This window comes from Lolium rigidum, chromosome 7, assembly GCF_022539505.1.
Source record: "Lolium rigidum isolate FL_2022 chromosome 7, APGP_CSIRO_Lrig_0.1, whole genome shotgun sequence".
Lineage (NCBI taxonomy): Eukaryota > Viridiplantae > Streptophyta > Magnoliopsida > Poales > Poaceae > Lolium > Lolium rigidum.
In genome coordinates, this window is record NC_061514.1 from 353,576,535 (window position 1) to 353,602,912 (window position 26,378).

Genomic DNA, 26,378 nt, shown 5'->3' on the forward strand with positions numbered 1-26,378 from the left:
CCCGCCCCTCCCGGCGCCGCCCCGTCCCGCCCCGGCCCCGTCCCGCCCCGGCCTGGCATGGCCCCGCCCCGAGCCGCCCGGCGACGTCCCGCCACGAGACGCCCCGCACCGCCCGGCCCGCCACGAGCCGCCGCGCGCCGCCCCGACCTCGCCCCGCCCGGTCCTGCGCCGCGCCGCCCCGGCCTTGCCTTGCCCCACCACGCGCTACCCCGTCCCGCTCCAACCGGCCCCGCGCCGCCCAACACTACCCCGGCGAGCTCGACTCCGCCCCGCCCTTTCACGGACGCCTCCAGGGCCGCCCCACCCGCGCCCGGCGAATTCGTGGCCGGCCGGCTGCCCACTCTCCCTTCCCCGAGCTCGCAAGGCATGGTCCAACCGAAATCTGGTTGTCCTTCGGCCGGATTTTGTCGAATTTGGTCCTATTCCGGTAGTCCTCCGGTGGAAGTGCACTGTTCCGAGCTGAAGTTTTAGCCCGCCAAAACACCTCTAGGAGTACAGTTCAGCGTTCAGTTCGACCTTCCGACCCCTACAAATAGGGGTCAGAGTTTGGTTTTCAGTCTCGGCCTGTAATTTTCGGTTTCGTCCCATTTACAGTAACTGATCTGCGCCGATTTCAAACCGAACCCGTAAACTGGCGGTTATTTTTCGATTTTGCCCAGTTTACGGGCTCTGCTAGAGATGCTCTTAGCCCGTTGCTCGTGCTCCCCAGATGGCCTTGGCTAGCTGAAATCTCACACCTCCTTGGCACAACATTAAACCTGGAACTGGATTTATATAATCCAACGGGCTTTGGACCTAAACATGGTGGATCCTATCGGATTGGACACCCCTGGACATGGACATCAACCGGACATAATACTATCCAACAAGGAAATGCTATCTAGTTTTGAGATGCAAAGTGTGTCGAACGTTGTGAGAGGACTAATCTTGTAAATTTGTTTTCTGCCTCCTATAAAAGTAAGGTACGTGTTTGCGTAGTCTTGAAAAAAAAATCTAGATAGCCCAACGTCCGATGGACTCATGTTCTTCTTGCGTCGTAGCTTCGACAGCCCTAGGTTGCCCGCGTTGGCCAGCTCCTGCGCCGGTGCCGCATGCACCCGCCATCATGGTACACGTTGGCCGCCGTCACCTCGTCTGGTGCCGGACAGGGATTCAGTGACTTGCAATGTACCTAGCCCCCTTTCATCCAGCGTACAGTATCTCATCGGGCATTATGAACATGAAGAGGGACAAGTTCCGCACCCTGAAGCAGGGAGGTAGGACACTGAAGGAGTACATGGACGACTTCTGTGCTCTATCCAGATATGCTCCTGAGGATATAGACACGGATGCTAAGAGGAAGGATAAATTCCTCAATGGACTCAAGGGAGACCTGAAGATACCGTTATCTGTGGCGTATGCCCCCAACTATCAAACACTGCTTGATCAGGCCATCACCTTGGACAACAACATCAGGAAGGAAGAGAACCGCAAGAGGAAGCTTAACAGCAACAAGAACCACACCGAGTTCTCCCACAAGAAACACCACTCATCTGAAGGAAGTGGAAGTTATAGCTCACACAAGCTTAACGGTTAGTTCAGCAAAGGGAATGGCAACAACTACAATGGACATAAGCCCAATGGAGGATTCAAGGGAAACCATTCCACTAGTGGAAAACGGGGCTATAGGCCCGGTCCATTTGGGCCTTCAGTCCCGGTTTTCAAACCGGGACCAATAAGGCGGGACTAAAGGGTCCACCCTTTAGTCCCGGTTCAAAGTTGCACCGGGCCTAAAGGCGGCGCCACGTGGTGTGGCCAGGAAGCTCGCGGTGGATGGCCTTTGGTCCCGGTTCGTGGTACGAACCGGGCCTGTGGTTCTCTGCCGCGGCAGAGAATTGCTATTTCTCTGCCACGGCACAGGTTTCGACTGTAGCAGCGTTTCTCTGCCGCGGCAGAGAAACAGGGCATTTCTCTGCCGCGGCAGAGTTTCAGCAATGCATATATATCATCCAAGAAACCACAAAATATCGTCGTGAATATATATAGACATCGTCAACAGTACACGTAATGCATGCATATTTACAATATAAAGCTAGTCGGATCTCTTTACTAAATCTATTAGCCTCTACGGAGTTCCTCCATATCTATGACCTTCGCATAGTGCTCTCCACCTTGGGTAATGACCTCGGTAATAAAGAATCCCGCGATTTACTCTTGAATTGCTCGTATTTGGGCATCCGTTATGAAAGTGTCCCGCAGGCGTTTCATCTATATTTAAAAAAGGAGATCAATATATGAATGGAACTCAATACAATAGATGGTACTAATTAAGATAATTGTGAGAATTTGTTATCGTACACGAGTGTGGTGTATACGGGCATCCCCACCCTTGGGACAGGCCATGTCACGAATGAAGGTGCAGACGTAGTATCCACATAAGTTATTCCCGGGTTCCTGCCTCATACACTTTACCAAAAAATAGTTCGATCAAACTAATAATCAAGCATCGTATTGAAAGTAAATATCATATATATAGAGTTTCACGGACATATATATATAGTACTACTTACAGGGTAATCTTGAAATGTAAGCTCCGGTTTCCATGTACCCGGAACAGTATTGATGAACCGTTTTCAGGCCCTGCCCGGCAAGAAATAATGAGTAAATGAGTTATTGATTAGTTGATGATATCGTCGAATTAGAACAGATGAAGATGCCAATACGAAATTGATTGAAATTACCTCTGGAGGATGGCAGCCATGTTCGCCCATTCCGCATATTCTTTACGTTTCGAGTCCATGACATTTACGACTCCTTTGTGAAGATCAATGATTAGGAGAATAAAGTGGAATCTGCACAAGCATAGCTCAATGATTACGAGAATAAAGTGGAAGGTGCACAAGCATAATGTATGTTATATATAACACTCACTTGAAGTTGTAGGGAAAGAATATATCCTGTTTGTTTGCTTGCTTCACTAAAAACATTAACATGTTGTCCTCTGTGTCCTTGGGGTAGTCTCGAACCGTAACTTCATGAACTGTGTTTGGGTCTATGAACCCCAGCGGTAGGAGCTTGCCTCTTTTGTATTCGAGCTTCTTCATTCTGCATAATTAAATGTATAGCGTACACAAAGAATATAGTGAGGATAATTGTTAGTGCAAATGAATGAGCGCCGAGCTACGGACTTAATTACATAAATAAATCACTTACGAGCAGTAGCAACCGATGACAGCTTTGTCGAGGGCGTCTTGATTGAATAACTCGAAACAGCTTCTTCTAACTCAAGGTTTATCTCCTCGACCCCCGGAAGTAATGCTCATCTCTAAGATACACCGTGAGGTAGCGATCACCTCTTCGACGAGGCTTTCAGGTACCGGTCATGCAACCTTCGCATCCGAGTCCCTAGACGCGCGAGCTCGCCGGGTTTGACGAGATCTTTTCCGTATTTATACTTGTTTACCACTTGAGCCGTTGGATAGTAATCTTCGTACTCAACCGATGCTCCCTGAGCTCTAGCATCCCGTTCGATCATCGATGCCGTCTCCGGATCATGATAGGGCTCCACGACGAAGTGGGCTACGGCCTCGAATGTCCCGCTGTCCAAGCCGGGCGACTTTTTTGCTTCTTTGCTCGCTCTAGAGGACTCGTCCAAGAGAGCGGTCATAATCAGCTCTCGGCTCAGGTCTCTTCATTCTCGTCTCGGCAAAGTGCTTCACCGTATGCTGTGGAATAAACATCTTCTTCGGCGCAAGAAACGCCTTTTGCTCTTCGATCCTCGCTCATGTGGTAACAACTCGGAGTCTCGTGCCCTCATCGGAGTTGATGATCTCTTCGGAGCTGTAGGAGGTGGCGCAATTAGCTTCCTCTTTTGCTTAAGTGGAGGCGGCGGAGTCTCCTGACGAGGAGGAGGAGGAGGCGGCGGAGTATTCTCACGCGGAGGAGACTGCTCATGCACAGGGGAATCATCATCGTGCGAGAGGAGAATCATCACGCGGAGGAGACTGCGCAGTGGCGGAGGAGGCGGACGAGTTGGCCTCGCTTGGTGGCTTCTCACCCGGAAACACAATGTTCTCCTTCCGCCATTGCACGGTGGTTCTACGGGCTTCTCCCGGTTCTTTGATTTCCCCATCTTCACCTGCAGGATGCTCAAGCACCAACCCCTCATAATCTGTCAACACTTCATCCACCATCACAACAAGAAAGTCGTCTTGGACCGGACGGCAATGGTAAGACCTTTGTAGGTAAGAGGATGCCGACCGCCGCCTTGAAGAATAGGTTGAAAACTTTAACATGCAGCTCACAAGGACGGCTCTCGGTGAGATCATCCATGGGGGTAGCGAGGAGGCTCGACCACCTGGTCATCATCATCTTTATCCACTCGTCGACCGGAAGCCACGCTGCTTTTCCGGTGTTGTTGAGATTGCAGCGGGACGAGGGCATTGAGCAATGCAGGATCTACAGCCTGCCCCTGAGCCATCTGGGATGTAAGTACTTGGGTTACCATGGTTAATTGGGCTTTCATGGTGCTCATACCCTCCTCTAAGGACGCTATGCGGTCTGTTTCCCTTGCCTTTCTCCTCTCATGGCTTTTATCGTGAAATCTCTTCCTTTCCGCAGGAAAGCCATACTTCCACGGAACGGAGCCTTCTATGCCTCGTGTTCGTCCGCCGTGTTCTTTGTTCCCAAGGGCGCATGTCAGCTCATCGTTCTCTCTTTCGGGCTGGAACCTTCCCTCCACCACGTCCTTATGTGCTTTTTCCAGGGCTTCAATGGGAAACTTCGGATGAGCTTTCTTATAGATGCACTTCCCTGTTTCGGATGCAATGTTCCCCCAATCCCGTAGAACCACTCCTTACACCGTTCGATCCAACCGTGTGTCCCTAATCCGATCCCTTTCCTGGTCGGTCCGCCTCGCTACCTGCCACTTAGGACGGTTAGCTCCGTATCCACCTGGACCCGTAATTTGGTGATATAGCTTCAACGCAAGCATTTGCCTTATTTGTTTCCGACCTTTTCAGAAATTCTTCTGACTCCGTGCTGTACTTCACGAATTCGTCCCAGTGATTTTTTACCTTCTCACTGTCCGGAGTCTTCTTTTTCTTGATAAGGCACTACAAGAAAAGTTCTAATAGACAACGTCTCAAAATCGTCCGCTAAGGGGTATTTTTCGTCGCCTATGGGCCTAACCCGACGATATGGGTTCCGTTGTCGAAACTGCGTCAGGCAAAGTCCTACCACGATTTTTTCGGTCCGTCGCGCTTGGGCGCCCTTCCGCCACGGAAAATCGGACCGTTGCAGAAGTGTTTCCGGGAGCCCGTTGACTGCTGACGTCATGCAAACGACACGTGGCGTACGCCGTTAACCGGCGCTAACGGCGTTAACCGCCGAAACCCCGTGGTAGATGGTAGGCCCACACGAGGCCCGCCACGTCTTAAGCGGGCCGGCCCATTAAGTTTGCGGGCCGGGCCAGCCGACTTAGTTTGACCGGTCAACTATATAGCCGGGCTGGTCCATTAGTTACGTGGGCCGGGCCTAACCTCTAAGGTTGATCGGTCAAAACATTAATGGGCCGGCCCACTAAGCATGTGGGCCGGCCGAATGCACTCGTTTGACCGGTCAACAGTGCAAAAGGGCCGGCCCACAAAACATGTGGGACCCACTTTCCTGTTATCGGGCCGACCCATTTACCAAGTGGGGTCCACCTTAAAGCAAGTGGGCCGGCCCAAGAAGTTATTGGGCCGGCCCAATTAGCCTGTGGGTCCCATTTTCCTCCTATAGGGCCGGCCCATTTAGTACGTGGGGTCCACAATAGATTAAATGGGCTAGCCCAACAAGCCAAGGGCCGGCCAAAATCACAGGTGGGTCCCACTTTCCTGTTAAAGGGCCGGCCCATTTAGTATGTGGGGTCCACCATATAGCAAGTGGGCCGGCCCAACAAGTTAGTGGGCCGGGCCAAAAACACAGGTGGGTCCCACTTTCCAGTTAAAGGGCCGGCCCATTTAGTATGTGGGGTCCACCATAACGTAATTGGGCCGGCCCAACAAGAAAGTGGGCCGGGCCAAAAACACAGGTGGGTCCCACATTCCCGTTAAAGGGCCGGCCCATTGAGCAAGTGGGGTCCACGATATAGCAAGTGGGCCGGCCCAATAAGATAGTGGGCCGGGCCAAAAACACAGGTGGGTCCCACATTCCTGTTAAAGGGCCGGCCCAGTTTGTAAGTGGGGTCCACCATAACGTAATTGGGCCGGCCCAACAAGATAGTGGGCCGGGCCAAAAACACAGGTGGGTCCCACTTTCCTGTTAACGGGCCGGCCCAGTTAGTATGTGGGGTCCACCACAGAAGCAATTGGGCCGGCCCAACAAGATAGTGGGCCGGCCAAAACACATGTGGGTCCCACTATCCTGTTAATGGGCCGGCCCATTTGGTAGTGGGGTCCACAACAGAAGCAAGTGGGCCGGCCCAAGTAGAGTGTGGGGTCCACGATAAATCAAGTGGGCTGGCCCAATAAGTAAGTGGGCCAGCCCATTTAGTTGCTGTTTATATGCCGGCACAATAGGCGCTTTAGGATTTTGCGGGCCGGCACATATGTGATTTCGCTTAATTGGGGCGTTTAAGGGATGGGAATTTGTGATTTAGATACTGAGAATATTTACGCAGCATTGATTTCTGTCGGATAGCCTCACTTACCACAAGCACCAAAGAAAAAATGCGCGAAAGAACTATAAAAACTAACTAAATATTACATCACTCGCAAGGCTTTGAAAAAATATTACGTAACCCGGAGAAATTGAATGGTAATTAAACCTAGCAATTCAATGAAGCGATCCGGCAATCTTTTAAGTTGTCCATGCAACACCTATATCCGAAACAAAGACATTACAAGTTAAGACCAGCAACAATGGAAAGGCAAAGACACTACAATATTGTTTGCCAAAGAATTTGGAACTCATCATTTCGTCGTTATAACAAGATCATTGTAATGCGCACAATAAGCAAACAAAGAGTGCATGCCGCATACCAACAGCCAATATAACAGAGCACGTTAAAATGAAACAGCAGACTTACTACTGTCGAGTCCCATGCAAACCAACATGTTCAGGGAGTACAAAATTGGCATGAACAACATAGTAGCAGGCTATAAATTTTGTAACAACGACTGAGCAAGATGAAGTTATGATGGCTACATCTACAGAGCAGGGAATGTAAACCAAAAATAGAAGTTACGATGGCAAAAGCTAAAGAGGAGGGAATGTGAACCAACATGTGCCAAGTGCAATTACTTCATTTTGGCCGTGAACTAAATAATACTCCAGAACTTGTAGTGAAGGGGATGCAAATCAAGATGTTTCGGGATATAAACTTGTAATGAGCAACACATAGAGGATAGTTAATGCTGGAGCTTAGGATGGACCAGATACGTAATATAGTGGGATCACCCGTGAACTTGTATAAGAGGGAATGCAAACCAATATGTTCAGCATTCCATATGTGAGCGTCATGCCAAGTCGGAGAAACAAGTCAATAATGCAGCTTTTGAAGAACAAGATGGCACGCAAAATTATTATCTAGTAGTATGACAAGTTTATTTGTACTACAGTGCTAGATAGCAGAGTGATAGCATGCCAAACTAAGTCCTTACTTTGTTAGCTTACAATGAAGTAGATACAAAACAATGGCATCACCCGTAGTACAGGGAATGCAAGCCAACATGTTCATGGAGTAAAAAATTGGCACAAACAACATAGTAGCAGGCCATAATTTTTGTAACAACGACTGAGGAAGATAAAGTTATGATGGCTAGATCTACAGAGCAGTGCAATGTAAACCAAATATAGAAGTTACGATGCCAAAAGCTATAGAGCAGTGGAATGCGAACCAACATGTGCAATTACTTAAAATTGGCCATGAACTAAATAATAGCAGGATGTTACTATAATACCTATAATTTTTGTAACAACGACCGAGCAAGATAGAAGTTATGATGGCTACATCTACAGAAAGCAGTGGAATGCAAACCAAAATGTTCAATCGCTTAAAGTTAGCAATGAACTAGAAAATAGCAAGGTGTTACGGTCATAGCTAGGAATGAACTAAAAGAGCTTCGGACAAACAAGCATCCGAACCCGTAACATGGCGCTAAAACAAGGGACTTACATTAGGAGAAGCACTCGTGGGAGTCACAGCAGATCTTCCCGGGGTTGATAGATCCGGTGATGAAGTACGCTACATGTGCTACTTGGGGTTGGAGAGACGGCCATTACACTTCATGGTTACTCATCTCATCTGCAAAAACGTAACGGCGCGTCGTTAGCACAAACAGGTTCCCCCAAGATTAAACAAGAACTTGCAGGCAAGCAATAGAAAAGCGACAATAGAAGAGTTTAGATCATGCACGGCGCCGGTGAAGCAGATCCGGTTCATGCACAGCGGTGTCGGTGAGCAAGATCCGATGCGGTGGACGACGGATCCGGCGAAGCGGCTCCGGTGGGGTGGACGATACCGCAGCCGAAGCGACCGCGGTAGACTCGCCGGATGAGCATATGGTTTCGAGGTTCGGCGGGGATGATCCGGTCCGGTTGATGACGGCGTCGATGAAGCGGCTCCGGCAGGCAGCCGGATGACGAGGATCGCGAGGCCTCGGGTAGGCCAGGGAAGTCCGGCGGGGATGTTCCGGTGCGGTGGTCGTGGAGGTGGGAGAGAGGGACTTGGGAAGTTCCGGTGGGTGGTCTGAGGGAAATGAATTTTTTTGGGAGGGTTTCCGGGCTAGGGAGGTGGTGATCCAAAAATGACGGGCATACCCCCCCACCAACCGACTTTGTTGTCATCTCCACAGGGGTAGAATGGGAATTTGAAAGCGTGTGAAATTTTTGTATTTTGTGGGCGGGAAGATTTGCCGCTATGAGATTTTGAATTTGGCTACCGTCCAAGTATAATGATAAAAAATTGTGACACCGTACTAGTACCTCTGTTCAAGGCCGAGTGCAAAATCAAATCATCATAACAATAAATAACGGTCACTACCATGATCATGTTCTATCTCTGAAATTAGCGTATCCGCTAGATCTTGCAAAGTATAATGATAAAAATAATTGTGAGACCGTACTAGTACTTCTCTTCTAGGCCGAGTGCAACAGCAAATCATCATCACGTTGAAAATTTGTTACCATGATCATGATCTATCTCTAAAATTGGCGCATCCACTATATCTTGCAAAGTATAATGATAAAGAATTTGTGAGACGGTACTTCTGTTCAAGCCCGAGTGCAACATCAAATCATCATCACGTTGAAAATTTGTTACCATGATCATGATCTATCTCTAAATTTGGCGCATCCGGTAAATCTTGCAAAGTATAATGATAAAGAAATTGTGAGACAGTAGTAGTACTTCTGTTCAAGGTCGAGTGCAACATCAAATCATCATCACGTTGAAAATTTGTTACCATGATCATGATCTACCTCTCGAAAATGGGCGCATCCGCTAAAACTTGCAAAGTATAATGATACAAAATTGTGAGACCGTACTAGTACTTATGTTCAAGGTCGAGTGCAACATCAAATCATCATTACATTGAAAAGTGTGTTACCATGATCATGATCTATCTCTGAATTTGGCGCATCCGCTAAATCTCGCAAAGTATAATGATAAAAAAATTGTGAGAATGTACTAGTACTTATGTTCAAGGCCGAGTGCAGGATCAAATCATCATCACGTTGAAATTTGTTACAACGATCATGACATATCTCTAAAATTGGCGCATCCGCTAAATCTCGCAAAGTATAATGATAAAAAAATTGTGAGATTGTACTAGTACTTATGTTCAAGGCCGAGTGCAGGATCAAATCATCATCATGTTGAAAATTGTTACAACGATCATGACATATCTCTGAAATTGGCGCATCCGCTAAATCTTGCATGTGGCGCATCTCATTGCGGAGCAATAGGCCAGTTGCTATCAAGGTTGAGGCGTCGTAGCGTCATCGGGCTCTCCTCTTTGAAAGATCTTCTACATGGCGCGGCGCACCGCCCGTCGAGAAGCAGTCACATGTGATACCGAGGTGGAGACGTCGCCGGCATCCTCGAGGCGCGACCGCACTTCTACGAGCCAGCGTCGACTCAAGGTATGAATCCTTGCGTTGTCGCGCCCTTCTTCCGATGAAGTGGGGTGCCTTAGATTTATTGTTCTTCTCTTACGATTATTTCGAGCCGAACATGTGTGCTCTTTCTCTGAATATATTGCTTGAAAAGCTAACCAAGTTACTTAAATTCACTTCATTCTTAATCTTGCGTGCTAATTTTGTTATTTTTGCTGACAGTGGTGCGCGCAAGGAGATTTATTTGTGGGTGTGCTGAGCTGTTAGGCCTGGCGGACGCAAGCAAAGAATTGGAGGGGGGCACACCCCCAAAAAAAAATTTGCGCCGTCAAAATTGTGAAAAACGTTTGCCAAATGAACAATATATAAGGCTCTGTTGGGATGTTTATATTGGGAGACTTGTCATTGCGTTTAGTTGAATGTTGATAACCTAGGATATTGAGATTGAATGCCAATATTTCTGTTTGGATATTTAGATATTTAGAAGCTCGACTTAATATGGAGGGTGAATGCCAAAATAGTCGGATCAACTTTGAAATTCTGAAAAACTAAGAAACAATGTGTACAACACAAGGAGCTCGGTGGAACCACGCGCTAGGGTTTCCGTCTCGCCGCCGCCGCTCCGGCCGCCGGCGGGGCGGGCGCCGCGTGTCCGCGTTTTTGAGATCGTCCACAACCACCTCAACATTTTGCTACATATATGCAACTCAGTGAGGAAAATATCTTCAGTACTTTACATTTTTGTGACATACAACAAGCACCCATTTTCTGAACATCGATTCATTATTTTAGGAATTATTAAAAACTAAACTTTTCAATGTGGGGAGAATAGCTGAATATGGGCAATTTTAAGTTTTGAACACTTAACACTAACACACAGGATAGCACATGGAAATAGAAACAGAGAATGGGGAGGCGGAAGCGGACACTGGACGTGGACCTGCTAGAGCGCAAGCGGTGTGGCGGCCGACGGGAAGAGCCGGGGAAGGTGTACAATGGCGGTCGGCGGCCAGCGCCGCGGCGGCCGAGCCCCAGCCCGCTTCTTTTTGAGCGTCGAGCGGCGGCCATCCGCAAGCCTCAGAAGTGCAGAGGGAGTCCAGAAAGGGGGCAGTGACGAGCGGATAGGCTAACAGTGCGGGCGACAGCCCCGGACGGGAGAGAGCGTAGAGGGCGAAGCGAGAGATTGGCGCCGGCGCGGCGGGGAATTGTGTGGTCGCTCACCTGGTCTCTCGTCGATCCTTGATACGAGACAAGCTTATTGGGCCTTTTTCAGCACTTAAATTAGGTGTATCAAAAACGTTTTCAACAATTCTGGGTGCCCCCCCCCGCTGCGTACGCCCATGCTGTTAGGCCTAAGTCGAAATCCTCAGCTAAACGAGGCCTCAGCTTAACACATAAAAAAGGTGTTCAATCTCGCCCACAATGTCCTCTTCTTTCCTCTTCCTCAATGTAGTCAAGGAAAGTGGCACATGTAATGTGAGAAAAACTCTCTTAGCCAAAATCAGCTACGAGCAAGATTTTCTGTATTGTAGATGCCCCAATTGACTCTCATCCCCAATGTAGTCTTTTTTATGTCAAGTATAGACTTCTTTACATGGCATGCATTTGCCTAATGAGCAGCATTGTATTGCCATTCTAGCCAACCCGATCGATATGTCAAGCTTCATGCAGGAGATGCCATGTTTAATTTACTCCCTCACTCCGATCCATATTTCTTGGTGTAAAATGAATGTGAATCGAAGGGAGTACTTTTCTTAGATAGTACTATACCAGCTCAAAAAAAGTACTACTCCTACTACATCACAAATGCATCAAAAGAGTACTACATCACAAGACCACCACGGTTGTACTAGTAGAGTTTAATGCTGAACTTCCAAAGGGAATAAGATTACACATATGAACTTTAAACAGGACCAGGAGCATGAGGGCCAGCAACAGGGGCGTTGACCGGGAACAAGCCAGGCAAGACGTAATTCTGGAGGAAGAGGCCATATGCTGCGTGCTTGGCCTTGGTTGCAGGGCGGTGCTTCCCCGATGTACTTAGGCCTACACCCGTCGCATGCTGGATCAGGCTGCGGATGTCCTTCTGGAGGATTTTGCCACAGAATGGGCAAAATAGCTCCCCGCGCATGCGGAAACGAATTTCACCACCCTTCAGCCGCTTCAGAACGTAGCGGCTCTTCTGGTCCCTGCGCTCCTTGTTGTCGTCCATGTCATCAGAATATTCCTGTGAATTATAAAGTACATAATAATCAGGTGTTTAATGACAGATCGAATAAATACCGCACTATCATAAGCAAACCTTAGAAACCCTAAAATTAAATGTGTAGAACAAGTAAATGGCAGAAGAAATCATACTAAATCACGAGAAAACCCTATGAACAGCAATGAACATAAGCCACAACAATTGCAAGTCCACTAAGTATGAACACATAAATTAATTATATGACTAATCAAGCCAACTACATGGCAGATTAGTCGAAATTAAACTAGAATCCGACCGTACGAACCGTAGAATCAAGTACGTCTACAAGAACAAGGTAGGAGATCAAATCAATCAAGAACCAGGTTCGTGCAAACCACGTGAACAGTAATATGACACAAAGAGGATCGGGACAGTTTCGGTAAAAGAGCAAGTACCTCCTCGTCGTCACCCTCGACATCCTCCCGGAACCGAACGTTTGGGCCGAAATCGTCGAAGGGGTCGAGGTCCGCGTCCGAGCACCGGGTCTAGGAAGACCTCGCCGTGGTGGCCTCGCAACGCCTTGCGGATCTTCGGCGGGAGCAACGGCGTTGCTATCCACCTTCTCCTCGACGGCCAGGACGCCCGTTTCGACCGAGGTCGAAGAATCGACAAGCAGAGGAGACGAGCGGCCCGGGTGCCCGGTGAAGCCTCACCCGCCGCGACGGCCACTACCGCAGAGGAATCCTCTGCGCGAGCGGCCGCCGATTGCTCCGCCTCGTACGCAAGACCTGTCTTCATGCTGCTGCGGTTGGAAACGAGGAAGTCGATGCCTCGGAGGTGCGGTGAGTTGATGGGGGTTTTTCACAGTGTGGGGGAGGGGAGAGGACGAGCTCGCGAGAGACGATGAGGCCGATTATTTTATAGCCTCTGACTCTCTGTATCGAGTTGTGGACGCGTGAAGTCGTGCATGTACTCGATTTTCCACTTTCTGAGAAACGTGTACGAAACCTTTTTTTCTTGGACCATTTAACTTCATGTGGGGCTCATGTATACCAATACTTCTAAACGTCATAAGTAATTCACAATCATTCAGAAAAATATGAGACCTTAACATTTTATTGTTTGTGTCAGATATTGTCCATGAAAAATAACATCCTTCAAAAAATAAATCCCCTATGCCAATCCGGCCATGCCCGTCTACTCCAACTAGCTTCCTCGAGTAATTTGTCACCTTACATTCTTAAAATGAACCAAAATTTGGCACAGGGGCAACACGTGGAAAATGATGTTACCATTCTCTCTTCCCATTTTTGTTTGAATTTTTCAAAATTTTCATGCCCTAACGGAAAAAATGTATGTTCCTTCTATGAAGCATGTATCAAATGGCATTACCAAAACCGGGGGGTGGCGGGGCACATGGTGGTGTGATGATACATCACATTTGGACCACACAACACAATTTGGACCAACAAAAAAAATTCAACCACCCTACACAAACCCTGGTCAAAACTAGTTTGACCAATATTACAAAAGTTGTACATAATTCAGAAACCGTCGTAAATATACGAAGCATTCCGGAGTCAATACCGAAGACAAAGCAATTATGCCAAAAGACGAAGGCGGGGAGGAACAGGTCTTGCTATATTGCACAAGCAAAGCCAAATTCAACTTTTCATTGATTGCAAAATTCTGGCTGCAATTAGCACACCCCGGTCTCCCGATGTCGCAATAGTTGGCTGCCGGGAGCGGAGACACTCGACTTCCTTCTTCAACTTATCGCACTCGTGCGAACTTTCAAGTACTTCGTCTCGAAATATTGCGCATGTTCAGCATGCAACTCCACTTCCTGTCGAAAACTTTCACAGTCACACTTGCAATCACACTGACCAGCCTTGTCAGTGACCACACTCATCGGTGGCTGGGCGCGTAGTTCCTTGACTTCCTTCTTCAACTTCTTACACTCAGCGACAACGTCTGAGTACCGTTTATCAAAAGAAGATTGCACGGAACGGGCATTCTCCTCCGACATGGCACGATCTAAAATGCACCTGCCCACGAGGTGGCGGATTTTCTTATGAAGGATGGTGTTGTGGCCCTTGATCCGGTCCGAGCTTCACGGAGAATCGTGTTATCACATCCTGCATTGCAAATTCAACAGCAATGAAGTATGCAGAGTGCAGATGAGGGGGAGAAATAAACAAATGGAGTGCCAACCTCTTCAATATGCCTGAGAGCTGCAAAGTCCTTGTCCATAGGAACCTCTTCAACGATGGAACCGCCATTCCTGGAAGAAAGACAGTTAAGTAGTTGGATCTGGCATCCAACAAGGAGGCGATGAAACTGCGGCACGGCAATGGAAACATACACGGCCGAAGATGCATACACGCGCACTGGCTGCTCCTCTCCCGGAGACTGAGCATTCGTCTCTGATTCTGCATTCAGGATACCAAACCTATGCATGTTCTGGCCCTTGATCTCGGCGGCTGTCGCCGATAATCTCATAATCCCTTCCCGCATTGAAAAATTCACCAGTAACGAATCAGGGATCCTTTTTCATTCACAGGATAGGAAAATCATAAGATTAGGAAAAGCATAGGATTTTGTATACATTAGAGTGGGTGTATGCGCTATTTTATGGGCTATTTGGAATGTACAAAATGAATTCGTGTTTAATAAACCTAAATCTCATCCCTTCTTGCAGGTTATCCCTATGATTATTCACTAGATCCGTATGTTTCTTATCTCCCGCCCGAGGATCAGCAGGATATCATGGAGTCTGGGTGCAACTGACTAGAGACAGCCGCACGGGATTTTTACAGCCAGGGGTGGTCGGCGCTTCCTCATAGAATTACTTACTGATGTGTTTTTGCCTTTTTGGCACCCGCTGTTTTCTATGTTTCGTTGGTGGATCTTTGTGTCGACTCTAGCTGATCCGTGAGAAGTTGTCATAATTTGTGTATGAACCGAAGAAAGCAATAAAGCAGCCATATACATCATTTTGATGCAGAGGCTGTGGTATGTCCCCCATTTCGAAAAAGGAACAAACATAGGATTGAGATGTCATGGCTAGTTGAATTAATGTTTTATTCCTATATTATTCGCACTACTAGATTCCTATAGGATTAGTTCCTATAGGATATGTTCCTATAAATCAAACAACTAATGTAGGAAAAAATCCCATAGGATCTAAATGCTACACAATTCTTATAGGAGTCCTACGAATTAAAGAAGCCCTCATGCAGTACGGAGATGAAGAGGAAGAAAAAAAGCAATGGATATATATTATATAGTGCATACATTATTAATGCTCTTGAGAGCTAACAAGTGCTCATCAAACAACGGGTCCTCGATAGCTAAGTACGAAGTGGATCCTCGCGGTAGAAAGCACGAGCCTGGAACCGTCGGCCCCGGAAGATGATAGCCGGTTTAGTTGGCACCGCCTGCCAGCAAGGACTCAACGAAAATCCGGCATGGCGATGGAAACATACCCAGGAGCTTCGTACCCACCAGTGTTGGCGAGAAACGAGCGATTTCTCAACTTGGGTAGGAATGGCGCTGAAACCAGCCGCCATGGAAGAAAGACGGTTAAATTGTTTGATCCGCTAGCCAGCCGTAAGGCAGAGAAACTTCGGCATGGCGATGGAAACATACCGGGAGCTTCGTACCCACCATCTTGGCGAAACACGGGCGATTTCTCGGCATCGGTAGGAAGGGCGACACTTGAACGGGCGGCCCTGGAAGAAAGACGGTCAAATAGCTGGTTCTCCCGGGTAAAAAAATAGTTGGATCTGTTTGCCTTGCTGTAATCTGCGTTCATGGGAGCAAAGAAAGCACATGGCGATAAAAACCTACCAGGACTCTTGCTGGATTACTCTGCCCTGACCCAACAAGCCCGAAGCAGACTGAGCTTGCGATGGAAGCGCAGACATGCCTGTCCGCCGGCGCCGCTGGTACACTTTCAAAGTCGGAGTTTGCAGGACTTTCAGCGGGATGGATTTCACCGCGGATTTAGTCTCGTACACCAACGCCTCCTTCCTCTTCTTACTCTTCTTCATGTTCTTCTTAGACAACTTGTTGAACGAGGGATGAATCGCTGGAGGAAGAAGGAAGGGACAAGCAGGTGGGGATAGAAGGGGTCGGTGTAGAGCTCTCCGGGGAGGGTTCCCCGGGGAGGAGGATGAAACTGGAACGAACAGGACAGGGATGGGACTGGGCAATCTTGTCCGTCCATCCAAAATCGAAGGGCGGGAGCACATAAGACTTTGGGCCATTGACAGGCTGGTCCTGCCACAGGCGGACCCCAAGTTTCAGCGATTCAATGTCAGTGAAAAGATATATCGGCAATGTAAAAGAATCTTGTTCGGGGTCGGCCGCGGAAGCCAAATCTCTGTGTCGCAAAGTCTACTACGAGTAGTAGTCTACTTCTATATAGGTATAGCTGCATAGCCATCATACCATTGCATTGATCGAGCTGTACGCCTTCACCACTCTGATTCAGGTCCAAAATATTAGTGTTCTCTTGTCAAATCAAAGGCCATGTCAGTTTGACGAAAGGGCTCGGCAAAAAGATTCTTGAAGCCATGTACATATTTTCTGGATCGATTTAAGTAATTTGCTACAACTGTAATATTATTTCCAATTTTCAGCAATTTATTTGAATTTTAGGATTTTACTTATAAATTTCGCTAATTGACATGTGTAGGGAAAGATAGAAAACAACTAGTGTATGCATGACCAATTAATCTGACTAAATAAATCTTATAGTGGCCACTTTGCATCACTCAAACTGAGAGGGCATGTTAGATTCATATGATAGAAAAATGGAGAATCGCTATGACATATGCCTCCTTGAATCCTACGGGAAAATCTACGGGAATTGGTAAAGCTAGGTGTGTGATGGTATCATAGGAAAGCCAAAGGAAATTTCTACTAGAGATTGAGAGTGCATAGCATAGTTGTCACAATTGCATATGAATTTTTCCAAGAGGTCTAACCTCTTATTAGAAATCCTATAGGGTTGTACTAGTATAAGAAAACAATACATAGAAATTTTGGAGGATTCAATTCTTCAAATCAAACAAGCTATATAGGGGGGAAATCATATCCTTTGATTCGTACAATTTGTATAGGAGTTATGTAGGATTTGACTATAGGAGTTATGTAGGATTTGACTATAGGATTTGAATATTTGTACGGTTGTGTAATATTTTTACCCATATCAATTCACATACCACCGGTTATGTTTTTTTTGGGCTATAAAAATAGGATGTGTGGTATATTTGATGTGTGCAGAGATAATCTCACCATCTTATAGCCACCCATAACATTTCGAGCAAACAAAAAAATCTATACTACCACTAACCACATCTCGTCCTACACTCAATTCCTACACAACCAAACAACAAAAATTGGCTATCCCTAGCCAGGTGGTTGGGGATACTCTCATCCCATAAACCTATCCCCTAAACCAAACAACCCCTAATAGGGAGGGAAGGAAAACCTAGTATCTGATACTGTACAAAAAACACATAAAGCAATCTGGAACCGTCCACATAGAATCAACGGGCCAGAGCAGATGCCTTCTTTAGGAAGGGTCTTGCGCGGAAGCCAAGGAATCCTCTGCGTCGACAATCTGCTGTAGCAGTAAAATTGACCATCATAGCGGAACATTGATGGAGCCACTGCAATGCGTCCAAATCCGGGTATAGTCTTGTCATATCAATGGCTATGTCAGTTTCTCCAGATATAATCTACTATCCGTTAGCTAGTACTACTACTCTAGAGGCTTCTACAACCATCTTGTACGCCACATGCAGAAGTTGTACAGTACTACGACTACTATCAGGTATCGACTAGTCCGATCACGTCCAGGTCGCAACTACTAAAATATGGCCGTAAAGAAAATGCAGAAGTAGGATGGGGCCACGACAAAAGACATATCATATCAGCATGCATAGCATCTCATTTGCAACTAGTTGCACCCGCATCCTATTATCGGATATCACACTTCTGCACTTTTAAAAAATATGAAGAAAATCAAAACTGGGACACATATTATGTTGTGTATTGCTCCACGCCTCCACGGGTCACAGATGAGTATGCATCCGTGAAGTTTCATCAAAAAAATGAAATTTTCTAGCTTGCACAAAAAAGACAAATGATATGTGAATAGTTAAGGAATATTATTAACTTTGGTCTTTTCTTTTTTCCACAGCTCACATATGGTCACTTTTTGAAAGTGTTCGACGATTACCAAGGCATCTAGGATACCTTAAAAGCACTTTTTTGTGATGTTGATCAAATTGTACTCTAAAATCGTCACCGGACAACAGGCCGGCCTATTGCAAACTTGTTTGAATGAGCTAAAATAGTTAGAAATCTAGAAAATTTGTCAATTCAGTGAATTTTCATCCTATAACGTTTACTTAATTTGAAAAACGAATGGGGACATTTGCCATAATGGGACAATCATTTCTACAAAAAAGAATAAGATGGAAAGTCTCGCAATGTTATTTATCATGACAACATTGACAATGTCACAACCGTGGGGTGATTAGGGAATCCACTCCGCTAGAAAAAACAAACTTATATAAGGCATGTGTGGCAATGCAGTTTGTCTACCTTATACAAATATCTCGATGTGGAGCTATATATGGATTTTATTTTCCAACTTTAGATGATCAGTTTTTAGTTCACCATTTAATTAGAATTCATAATTTTTGGGAATAAAATACTTGGAGGTACGTACCCGGCAAGTGTGGTACCACAAACAAAGCCCAAACATGGGTCCCAATAGTACAACATATATAGCACGCATAGGAAGTTTGAGCAAATTTGAAACCAACCAAATGAGGTAGAAACAAATCAAAAAAAAGTTGTGAAACATGTGCATGGAGCCATCACATGACATGTACTTACTACTAACAAGTAAAAAATATAAAACCCAATCATACATAGAGGTTTGGGGTGAAGAGTCATTATTCACACACATATACAATAAATATGGACTGCTTTTGGCTTTCTACCCATTAATTTGAGCAAGCTTCATGCATTGTCCACTTCAAACTTGACAACATTGGAACCATAGCTGCTTGAGTTCGCCTCGCTAGCCTCTTCCCATATGTAAGCTTAATTAATTGGTTACACTACGAAAACCACAATCAACTTCTGAATAATGCATGCATTTCCCCCCTTTTGCACATATGCAACTTTGCAAATTAGGGATGTTTGGTTTACCACACATTAGTGTGTTGTTTATTTTTATTAGGACCCCTGTTTGGTAGCCACATTTTTTCCAAAGCCAAAGTGTGGTTAGCCAAAAAAAATACTCCAAATTGTGTGGCTAGCCACCAAATTGTGGCTTAAAATATTAAAGCCAAACTTTGGCAAAACTTTGTAAAAAAAGTTGAGTCTATGACAAATGGACCATACATGCAATAAAGCATGATAAGCCAAATTGTGGCAAAAACCAAACACATGCCTAATAAACTATATGGCTGCCAAATTTTGGCTTCTTGGCAAATTGTGGCTAGGAACCAAACATGCCCTTGCTGGCCAAAGGGGTCCAAATAGGTGTTTTTTTATTCGCTATCATGTGCAGTGTGTGCACAATACCACAAATCAAAATTTCCCAGGTAGGCCAAACATGCATGCATGGTAGGCGAATCGCCATTTCGAAGGTTAATTTGTCAAACTAGCTTACCATGAAACCATAAACTAAATCATTTGTACTCCAATTAATTAAGTTCGGATATGAATGGTGGTCATCAACCAAACTAATAAGAATTCAAAATTTGGGATGATATAGGGATGTGCCCTATTGTTGTGGAATCGGAAAACATTAGCCAACGAAAATGCGGGTTGCATCCAAGTATAGTAGATCACAAGTCGATTGCCAAGAAGTTTTTGCCTAAATTTGAAATAAAGCCAAAATGAGGTTCAAACTTATTGAAATCAGCAAGCAAGGCAATCAAGAAGTCGCCAATTACTACTTTTATCTAGGAAAAATAACAAACATCATGGCATGCAAATATTCTTGAGAAGCGAGAATCATTCTGTAAGGTATATATTTTTGGTACCATGCATGTTGGACATTGATTCGCTTCTTGCCACATGGGTGAGCTAGCTTGGTTACCGCAAGAACCATGCATGGCGAACTTTTGAATCATGACCCCTTTTTTAAGAGATCAATGAAAAACTTCGTATTTTCAACTATACTTTGCCAAATACAGTTTTTTTGGTTTTCCACGTAAAGTCTTTTCATTTTTATTGGCCGATTTAAGGGGGCAAAATTAAAAGGATGTATTTGTGAAGTGGCTTGTCGTGGTATCGTCACGGCATATGCCATAGGGTGGCTAATCGAAGGGGCTCCTGAGAGATCTCACGGCGGTATCCGGAAGCGGGTATGGGCACGAGCGACACGGCGACGTACCCAGGTTCGAGGCCCTCCGATGGAGGTAAAACCTCTACTCCTGCTAGAGTGTATAAGATGTCACACAGTACAATGGTGCTCCTAGAGCTGTGTCCGGCTGGCCCTGAGAGGCTAAGGGAGACGATGGTCTCTCTCACAGGGCAGCTCTGTAGGTAGGTGAAAGCAGTAAATGATCGATCGTCCCTCCACGAGAGGGGGTAGTGCGGTTTATATAGGCACCGGCACTTTACATATAAGACCCTATAGTCTACTAGCCGGCTTGGCCGGCTTCGGCTTCCGCTCCTTCCCGAGGCGGTGACGTCGGAGCCGTTGAGGCGTCATGGCCTGTCCCATCCGGCCGCCACGGCCAGCGGTATGGAGAGGAAGCGTCCCCTGTCGCCGTCGCCCACCGTAGCTCAGTACGGCGCATCGTAAGCCATGATGGCCTGTCCGGCGCGCGGCACTATTGCTCCACGGTGCCCCGCGCTTTACGGAAGGTGAAGTCGAGCGTGGACTTTGGGAACCCGGATCACCAACCCGGTTCCTTCCAAGGCAAGACTCGCCAGCCTCGAGTCGGTCCGAGGTACGCACCCCAGCCGGATATGGCTTGTAGAAGCCGGCCCAGCCTACAGCATTGGCGGCCGTAGCCGTGCCGACTAGGACCTAGAGCCAGCCGACTTCCGGACCAGCCGGCCACGGCGCCAGCCGGCTGCTCCTCAGCCGGCCTTTGCCGCGAGCCGGCCAGTGGTCAGCCGGCTGCTCCGCGTCCATTGCCCTACCCGGGGTCTTCCCCCCGACAAGCAGCATCCTCAACGATTCCAAGGCGGCAGGGGATCAAAAGAAAAAAAGGAAATATCCAGAAATTAATTAGGGGTTCAAAATAAATCCATCAAAGGAAACTTTTATTGTTCATAGAGGATGACATGTGGGACCGACCTGCCAACAGCGTCCTCATCGTTTCAAAGGGGGCAGGAGATCAAAAGAAAAAGGAAAATAGCCAGAAATTAGGGGTGAATAATAACTCCAAGAAAGGAAACTATTATTGTTCGTAGAGGATGACATGCGGGACCCATGAGCCAGCAGCTTACTCAACGTTTCAAAGCGGCATGAGATCGAAAGAAAAAGACAAGTGACAAAATATCAGGAGACAAAGATAATCCAAGAAAAGAAACTTTATTGTACATAGAGGATGACATGCGGGTCCCATTTTGCAGCAACGGTCCCAACGTTTCAAACGCGGCTTGAGATCAAAAGAAAAAGAAAGTAGCCAGAAATTAGGGGGTAAAAAAAACTCCAAGAAAGGAAAGCTTTATCGTTCATTCAGGCTGACATGTGGGACCTATGAGCCAGCAGAGTCCTCAACGTTTCAAAGGCGGCAGGGGATCAAAAGAAAAAGGAAATAGCCAAATATATGAGGGTGAAAAAAAACCAAGAAAATGAACTTTTATAGTACATAGAGGATGCCATGCGGGTCCCATGAGCCAGCAGGTTCCTCAACGTTTCAAACGTGGCGTGAGATCGAAAGAAAAAGGCAAGTGACCAAATATCAGCATCCAAAAATAATTCCAGAAAAGAAACTTGATTGTACATAGAGGATGACATGCGGGTCCCATTTAGCAGCAGCGGTATCACCGTTTGAGAGGCGGCAGGGGATCGAAAGAAAAATGCAAGTGACCAAATATGAGGTGCCAAAAAAATCCAAGAAAAGAAAGTTTTATACTCCGTAGTACATAGAGGATGACATGTGGGTCCTATGATCCTGCAGGTTCCTCAACGTTTGAAACGTGGCATGAGATCGAAAGAAAAAGGCAAGTGACCAAATATCAGGAGCCAAAAATAATTCAAGAAAAGAAACTTGATTGTACATAGAGGATGACATGCGGGTCCCATTTAGCAGCAGCGGTATCACCGTTTGAGAGGCGGCAGGAGATCGAAAGAAAAAGGCAAGTGACCAAATATGAGGTGCCAAAAAAATCCAAGAAAAGAAAGTTTTATAGTACATAGAGGATGAGATGCGGGTCCCATGAGCCTTCAAGTTCCTCAATGTTTCAAACGTGGTATGAGATCGAAAGAAAGGCAAGTGACCAAATATCAGGAGCCAAAAATAATTCAAGAAAAGAAACTTAATTGTACATAGAGGATGACATGCGGGTCCCATTTAGCAGCAGCGGTATCACCGTTTGAGAGGCTGCACGGGATCGAAAGAAAAAGGCAAGTGACCAAATATCAGGAGCCAAAAATAATCCAAGAAAAGAAATTTTATTGTACATAGAGGATAACATGCGGGTCCCATTTTGCAGCAGCGGCCTCAACGTTTCCAAGGCGGCACAGGACCAAAAGAAAAATGAAGTAGCCAGAAATCCGGGGGTGAAAAAAATCCAAGAAAAAGAAAGATTTCAATTGGGCTGCATCTGGACATCTGGGCCTTCGAACTATCCTTCGCGTGGCCTTTTGACTCGTACAATTTCAGCCCACTCCAAAACAGGAAAGTTCAGAATTTTCTAAAAAAACAGGAAAGTCCTATGCTTCGCAAAAACAAAAAAACAAGGAGATTCAACATATAAGTTTGTTTATGTAAAAATAAAGATTTAATTTATCCGTTTGAAATAGCTCAGAGCGCAATACACTGTTTATTGTCCGCAAAATAATCAAGATATCACATGTTTCTTGTACGGGGAGGCCGACATCGGGGACCCATGAGCCAACGAGCGTCGTCAACGTTTTAAAGGCGGCAGGGATGGAAAGAAAAATAAACCAAAAATCTGTTGGTAAAAAATCCAAGAAAAGAAACATTTTCGTTCCGAGAGGATGACATGCGGGACCCATGAGGCAAGCAACATCCTCGGCGTATATTGTTCATAGAGGCCGACATGTGGGACCCGTGAGCCGCCAGCCGTCCTCAACGTTTTAAGGCGGCAGGAGATCGAAAGGAAAAATAAACCAAAAATCTGTTGGTAAAAAATCCAAGAAAAGAAACATTTTCGTTCTAAGAGGATGACATGCGGGACCCATGAGGCAGCAGCATCCTCAGCGTTTATTGTTCATAGAGGCTGACATGTGGGACCCGTGAGCCAGCAGCGTCCTCAACGTTTTAAAGGCGGCAGGAGATCGAAAGAAAAATAAGCCAAAAATCATTTGGTAAACAAAATCCAAGAAAAGAAACATTTACCGTTCTGAGAGGATGACATGCGGGACCCATGAGGCAGCAACATCCTCAACGATTCCAAGGCGGCAGGGGATCAAAGGAAAAAAAGGAAATATCTAGAAATTAATTAGGGGTTCAAAATAAATCCATCAAAGGGAACTTTTATTGTTCACAGAGGATGACATGTGGGACCGACCTGCCAACATCATCCTCATCGTTTCAAAGGGGGCGGGAGATCAAAAGGAAAAGGCAAATAGCCAGAAATTAGGGGTCAAAAATAACTGCAAGAAAGGAAACTTTTATTGTTCGTAGAGGATGACATGCGGAACCCATGAGCCAACAGCTTACTCAACATTTCAAAGGCGGCATGAGATCGAAAGAAAAAGGCAAGTGACAAAGTATCAGGAGCCAAAGATAATCCAAGAAAAAAACTTTATTGTACATAGAGGATGACATGCGGGTCCTAATTAGCAGCAGCGGTCTCAACGTTTCAAATGCGGCTTGAGATCAAAATAAAAAAAAGTTGATTGTACATAGAGGATGACATGCGGGTCCCATTAGTCAGCAGCTTACTCAACGTTTCCAAGGCGGCAGGGGATCAAAAGAAAAAGGAAATATGTGACGCCCCGGAACCGGTATCCTGAGGATCCCAGCGAACCCGCCGAAATCCGCACGATATCGATTCAGAGACGCCCTCCGACACGACGTGCGCGACGAATCACACACGTGATGCCAGAGGAATTAACACGAGCGATAACATTACAACAGGATTACAATAGAGCCCACAAGATACATATATTACAACAACGACTCCAACGAGTCAAGATACAAATAGATACATACAAAGATTCAAATCATACAGAAGATCAAATACGTCCGAGTAAGGACAAGATACAAATTGGACAAATATCCTGAAGATAACCAGTGGCGTCCATAACCCTGCCCAGGCCAAGCCGGAAGGGTAACCTTGCTAACGTCGTCATCTTGTACCTGTCGAAGTCGGGCCATCGGTTGCCGACAAAAGGGAGGGAACAGAAGAGAAAAAGAAAAGGCGAGAGTAAGTACCAAGGAACGAACTCCGGCACGTACTTAGCGAGACTAGAAATGGCTATGCTCGCCGGGGGAGTATAGATATATATCGCCTGGGGCTATATGGTAGGTTTAGCGGCAGCAAAACTATAACCAATAGAGACACACTACAACATCCGTCTAATCAGAGAAGATAAGAGAGCGCACAATGTAATAGATAAATACTACACAAACATAACCCAGCCAAATACACATATCCCCTTCAACAATTGCGAAGAGGCAATGTAAAAGGCACTCAACGGTGGACAAGTTTTATTAGGTATCGGTTGTACTCCCTCCGATTCATATTAATTGACTTCAATATAGATGTATCTAGAACTAAAATGTGTCTAGATACATCCATATTAGAGTCAATTAATATGAACCGGAGGGAGTAGTAGTGCTATATTACAACGCAAGTTATTAACAGATTATTAGCAACAAGATAACGGTGTAAGTTGTTCTATGATCAAGCTATACAATTCCAAGTCGTCCATAACCGCGGACACGGCTTATCGATAAAATGTACACCCTGCAGGGGTTGCCCAAATGTAACCATACGGATGCTCGACCCGCTTACTACAGTGCGATGTCTCACAACAAGACCGTTCCCTAGCTCAACAAGAAAGTCTAGGGGGGCCACCCGACTAAGCTACCCGTAACGAAGTCCGGCCGTACTCCGAAGTGGACTCGGGGTTTGCGTTAACGGCTAGGCGTGCAAACCACACGCTTCGCTAAACGTTCCGCGGGGTACGATGACAGAATATAAACACCCAAAGGCAACAGAAGTAAACACCCGAAGGCAACAAGATATAAACATGCATGCGCCAAATAAAACCAAGGTTGTGGCCCCCATTTCAACTGACTTGAGAAAAGGTAATGGGTGAGGGGGGTCCCAATAATCGTCCCCACGCATGGGTAGAGCGCTCAATCTCGGAACAGATAACACGAACTCGGGTCCTAGGGGACATTAGCAAGTCAAAGTTCCGATGCTTTCGCAAAGGGGCTCACATATGCCTCTGCTTACAATTTTAGTTGTTAACAAATAAGTAAAGCATGTGTATCTCCAACAACTGATATAGCATGTGATAACCTCCCAACAACCCAACATATCCCGATAACAGATCGAGATAAACAACAGAGCCTAAACACGCCTACGACTCGCAAGGCTCAAACATCAAGCAACGACTATGGGTAAGGAATGATACATATAGGATTATTATGGTAAACAAGTGGAAGAGGACATGTGACTCGATAAAGAATCGCAACATAAGGATAGCAGTGCGAGGGAGAGAGTAAATAGGTGAAGAGAGAGGGCTCGCCTGTGAAAAGCTGCAGAAGAACTTGTCGTATCTCACAACATCACTTCGTGATCCTATCCGGGAAGAAGCAAATGCTGGAACACACAACGTATACAAGTCTTACTACTACGGATAAAGAACTGGCATGAGCATGATGCAGGTATGCATGGCATGGCAGCGATGATGCGATGC